The sequence below is a fragment of the Quercus robur genome, chromosome 6 (assembly GCF_932294415.1).
Source record: "Quercus robur chromosome 6, dhQueRobu3.1, whole genome shotgun sequence".
NCBI lineage: Eukaryota > Viridiplantae > Streptophyta > Magnoliopsida > Fagales > Fagaceae > Quercus > Quercus robur.
This window is the reverse complement of record NC_065539.1, coordinates 45,340,344-45,346,393: the sequence shown is the minus strand read 5'-3', so window position 1 is coordinate 45,346,393 and position 6,050 is coordinate 45,340,344.

Here is a 6,050-nt window from a genome sequence, read left to right as displayed (position 1 = left end):
ACTGCGCTCCTAATTTTGCCAATGCATCAGCACATTGGTTGGCTTCACAGTATGTGTGGATCACACGCTTATTTGGGATATCCTTCAAGAGGTTCCTACAATCAGTTAAGAAGGGTTCCATCAATGAGTTAGCAGAATCATTATTCATAAGAATAACAATACTTAAGGCATCAAGCGCTATAATCAGATTGTTTAATCCCATCCCCTTAGCTAGGATCAAACCATCCCTTAGCGCCCACAGCTTTGCCATAATACTGTTGGTGTGCCCAAGCCCTCTAGCATAGCCTTGCACTCAACTTCCATCATGGTTGTGAATTAAACCACCCCCCCCCCCCCCCTTCCTGCCTTTCCCAGGTTCCCTAAAGCTGATCCATCCGAGTTAAGCTTCATCCAACCCATCGGTGGCTTCTCCCATCCAACAAGAACAATGGTTTTTGGATTTTTGATTTTTGCTTCTAGCCCAATGGAGAAGAATTATGCACTAGCCTTCATACACTTTCTCCAAGCCTGGGGGTCTATAGTTCTTGTTCGATACACAAAATTGTTTCCGTGAAGCCACAAACGCCATACTCCCATAGGAAATATGATCTTCCAAGGTATGCCCCTAACACTGGAATTCAATCCATTCTTATAGTTAACTTCAATCCATTCTCTAAAGGGTAAGAGTAAAAGACTCTCTAAGACAGTGTGGTACTTGTATCTGCTACCAGAACTTGTGGGCTACTTCATAACCTCTGAAAATGTGTTCAATAGTTTCATAGCTTCTATTATACATCTTGCACATTGGATCAAGAATTAAACCTCTTGAACCCAGCACTTCAGTTGTGGGTAAGCTATCATGAAGCAAAGCCATATGAGAAACTGAATCTTTTGGGGGGGGGGTTTCAGTCTTCCACACCCACTTGAATGACATAGTATCCAGGTTCAAGGGGTTTAATCCCCTAACAAGAAGGTAAGCTGATTGAAGGGAGAAGCTTCCATTCTTGGAGAAGGCCCACATGAGAATATCTACTGAGTGTTGATCATAGGAGAAGGGAGTGGCCTTCATAGTGTTAATTACCCTTTCTAGGAGTTCAAAAGAAATACTTCGTGGATTCCATACATGGTTTTCATCAAAGCATTGCTTGACAGTCAGCTTTTCTTCCTCTCAGCTAAGGGGTCCTTCAACAAGCTCCCTCAACCTCCCACTAGGAAGCCAAAAGTCCATCCACAGTTTCATTGATTCACCATTCTTCACTGCCCATCTCAAACCTTTCACATAAATTGGCCCTCCCCTTTTGCAAGCTACCTAAATCCGAGAGCAAGGCAGCTTCCTTCCCTCTTCAGAAATTCTGGTAGGACATAGGTACTTTACTGCCAACATTCTTGCCCAAGGCATCTCTTCCTCATTAGCAAGCCTCCAGCAGAGCTTAGCTAAGATAGCTTGGTTCCTATGCTTCATGGAACATAGACCCAAACTACCCAACTCGTTAATTTACATATAAGTTTGAGAATATATTTTCTCTTATATTTAATATTTTAAGAAGCTAAGTTTACCCATGAAGTTAAAAAAAGCAATTGTGAAACTTTTATATATGCAAAGAACTAACATAAATGCTTTGAGAACCATAACGTTTGTGCTGTATATTCAAGAGTTAGGTCATTTTGGATATACATCATTGTAAGTTTCTTTAAAACCTTCTCCCTTCTTCCTGTATGTGTGTGTGTGTTAAAAATATTTAGTATTCTCAAAAGAAAAAATAGTGGGTTAATCCCAAATTGGAAAATGAGTGTGAGTTAAAGAGGTTTAAAGTATGTGCTGTATATTCAAGAGTTAGGCCCTTTTGGATATACACTACTGTAAGTTTCTTTAAAACCTTCTCCCCTCTCCCCGTGTGTGTGTGTTAAAAATATTTAGTATTCTAAAAAAAAAAAAAAAAAAACAGTGGTTTTTTTTTTAATTATTTTATAATTTAATAGTTACAACAGTAGTTGAGGAATTTGAATTCTAGATGTTTTTGTTGAAAATATTTGAACTACAAAGCTTGTGACGAATAACAATGCATTTCTATTCAACATACAAATTTGATTATGTTGTTGGGACTAATTAACTCTCATACCTAAGTTATACAAAAAGAAAAAAAATTGAGATTTCTTTTAAGTAAAAAAAAAATTTTGAGATTTGAAATAAATTGATGTTTCAAATTCAAGGAAGAAGATAAAAGCAAGAAGCAACAAATAAAGAAAAAGCAACCCACGTGCACAAAAATAATAGAGATAATTTTTGTGCACAAAACTCTATTCTACAATAACTCCAATGTTTTCAAAAAAAAAAAAAAAACCTCCAATGTATTTGGGGGTATGACATCTACTGTGTAGTTACGGTTCTTCGAATAATTTTGGGATATGAAACTCACTATAAAATTATTATTAATATGATGTGAATTACTAATGAATGTAACATAATTAATTATGTGAGGGCGCAAATTGGCTCCCAGCCCAAGAAAGACTCAAACGGTGGCCCAACAAGTCCACTACAATAGATTTGTTAGAGAATGGGTCGAATACTAATCACTTAGATGAGATAAGGTTAGTTACAATGAAATAGTACGTCAACTATACGATCAAGACTACGAATTATGGAGATAAAAAGGATCCTTGGCCAAGTCCAAGGATGGATAATTGTATATATAAGTGCTTTTCTTTCCTTAGTTCCAAAGTTCCCCTTCTCTCTCTCTCTCTCTCTCTCTCTCTCTTTTTGGATCCCTCTCATAAGGATCTTCATTTTCCTTTTATATTTTCACATAGATTATCTTTATCCTACACTTGTAGGGTTGAGATTGCATTCCTAGGACTTCTATCTCATCTAGGACATTCTAGTAAGCTTCTATCTTGTAATTTGAGCTGTGCCACCACTGTTCATGGTCATTTCTTTATTAATGCGACCAGATGAGTAGTTGTCTTATATTTAACACAAAGGGGATAGATTCAACACCCTTCTCCTTTCATCCTCATCGTAACCTATGCCAACTCTACTTTCTTCTCTTAGTGATATTTTAACTCTATGTGCTTCCCATGGTTACTGCTCGTCCCCAAGGTCAACAGGTGCTCATCCCTTGGCTATTCAATGCTCGTCCCCGAGGCCCGAGGTGCATCCTCAGAAATCATCTTAGCAATCCACTTAAATGGGATTAGGGATCCTCGTCCACACAAATTACTATAATGTGTACAAAACCAAGATGACCAAAAAGTAAGCATTTGTTATCATGTGACTTGGTGGGATTTATCACCAATTTTGACATGACTATTTTGGTGCTGTTTGGATTGGGTTGAAAGCTGCGTCTGCGTCTGCATTTGTTCTTTTTTTTTTTTTTTTTTTTTTTCTTCACTTCACGCGTTTTGCTTTAGGCTAGGGGACAATTATCGCTATAGCAGCACTGTAGCAGTACTGTTCATGCACTGTAGCAGTACTGTTTATGGGACCCACAAACACTTTATTCAGAAAAAAATATTAAAAATGGGTCCACGGCACTATTCACACATTTAAAAATTATTTTGCTACAGTGTTTTTAGTTTTTAGTTTCAGTAAAAATAAGTTCAATCCAAACAGACCCTTTATTTGGCACTTGATCGGTGCAATATGAAAAATTAGATATGAGGAAAAAAAAATATATTATGCATAATTTTATTATCAGTATTCAGTATATCGTAACAAAAATAATAAAAATTGAAGGTATAGTAGAATTTTCCTCTCCCAATCTATCTATAGATTCTAGAAAGTTTAAATCCTTTTTTAATCTAAGATATTTTATCTTAGATTAAAAAAGGATTTAAACTTTCTAGAATCTATAGATAGATTAGAAGAACACTATAAGCCGACGTGTTAACTCCCCAACCTCATCTGGAGATTAAATATTCTGTCATTAAAAAGGATTCAAATGGAAAGATGCTCCAAACATTATCGATCCTAAACAATGTATCAATTGAAACAAAATGTACACTTGGGACCACGTGGGGCTAGTACACCTACAAATATTCTTGATAGGTCTATAATATGAATCTCAATCATTTGGGTAAATTAAATAACTAAATAAATATGTGGGTTCCAATTAACTCAATTAATAAAGTCTTTGATGGTTGAATAAAAAATCTGTAATTCAATTTCCGCCTACACTAAAAACCAATTGGAATCTTGGTTTAATGATAGAGTTATCATCAAGAGTAAACTTCATAAGTTGAAACTCTAAAAAAAAAAAAAAACAAAAAAACAAAATAAATATGCTTCAAGTTGCCTTAAATGGGTACCATAAACAATAACATCTTATTCCCCCACACCTTTGCCTACCCTAGCGAAAGACACGAATATTTTTGCTTCTTAATGAAGCTCAATATCAAAGGCATGAGCTAAGCAGTACTACGTAGAGTTCACGGATTAAAAAAAGTTAAAAAAGAATTATGTTTGGCTTAGCGTAATAAAATACATCTTTATATAAAATATAGTGCTTCGGTACTGTGCACTCAGTGTGTTTGCACCATGCAAGCACTGTAGCGGAAACAGTTTTTTTTTTTTTTTTTTTTTTTTTTTTTTTTTTTTGTCTTTTCTTTCTTCTTTATATACAGTACTTTTGGTTTAGTTAACCGGCACTAGAGCTACAGTCCCTAAAGTTTTTTTTTTTTTTTTTCAATAATCAGTTTGTTTGTTTGTTTTTTTTTTTTTTTTCTTTTAAATATTTATGTAAGCGGGTATATAATTATATATATTGTTATACTAACACAACAAATTTCACAAAATTTTCACAATTATTGACGTGTCAATTTCTTACGAGTCGAAATAAAATAATAAAATATGAGACTGTGACCAATCACAATTAAAAATAAATGTTTTGAGAAAATGTTACAACACTTATTATGTAGTGTTTTTTCTTTATCGCGAATGCACGTTTGCACAGTAGCTATAGTGCTTTTGGTTTAGTTAACTGACATTGTAGCTACAGTGCCTAAAGTTTTTTTTTTTTTTTTTTTTTTTAAATATTTATGTAAGTTGGTATATATATTGTTATACTAACACAACAAATTTCACAATATTTTTACAATTATTGATGTGTCAATTTCTTACAAGTCGAAATAAAATAATAAAATATGAGACTGTGACCAACCACAACTAAAAATAAATGTTTTGAGAAAATGTTACAATACTTATTATGCAGTGCTTTTGCTTTATTCAACTGGCATTGTACAGTGCCTAAAGTTTTTTTTTTTTTTTTCTTTTTTAGTAATTGGTTTATGTTTTTTTTTTTTTCCTTCTAAATATTTATGTAAGTTGGTATATATATTATTATACTAACATAACAAATTTCACAATATTTTCACAATTATTGACGTGTCAATTTCTTTCAAGTCGAAATAAAATAATAAAATATGAGACTGTGACCAACCACAACTAAAAATAAATGTTTTGAGAATATGTTATAATGCTTTTTGTGCAATGCTTTTGGTTTATTCAACAAATACGGTAGATACAGTGTCTAATTTTTTTTTTTTTTTTTTTTTTTTTTTTTTTTTTTTTTTTTTCAGTAATCGGTTTGTGTTTTTTTTTTTTTTTAAATATTTATGTAAGCTGGTATATATATTGTTATATTGACACAAAAAATTTCACAATATTTTCAAAATTATTGACGTGTCAATTTCTTACAAGTCGAAATAAAATAATAAAATATGAGACTGTGACCAACCACAACTAAAAATAAATGTTTCGAGAAAATATTACAACACTTATTATTATCACAATATTTTCACAATTGTTGAGATCTCAGTTTTTTATAGATCAAATAAAAAAAAATGCTAAGTCTACAACATTTTAACATTAATTTCTACAATGCTTAAAGTTTTTTTTTTTTTTTTTTTTCCTTTTAAATATTTATGTAAGCTGACATTTCTATTAACTATATAAAAGGAGCCAAAGGCTCATGAATAGTGTTTTATTGGTTTATTCAATTAGTGAGGTGCACTTTTTGTTTTTGTTTTTTTTTTTTTTTTCTTCAAGTATGCCAGTTGGTTTGAGCTTTGTTTTT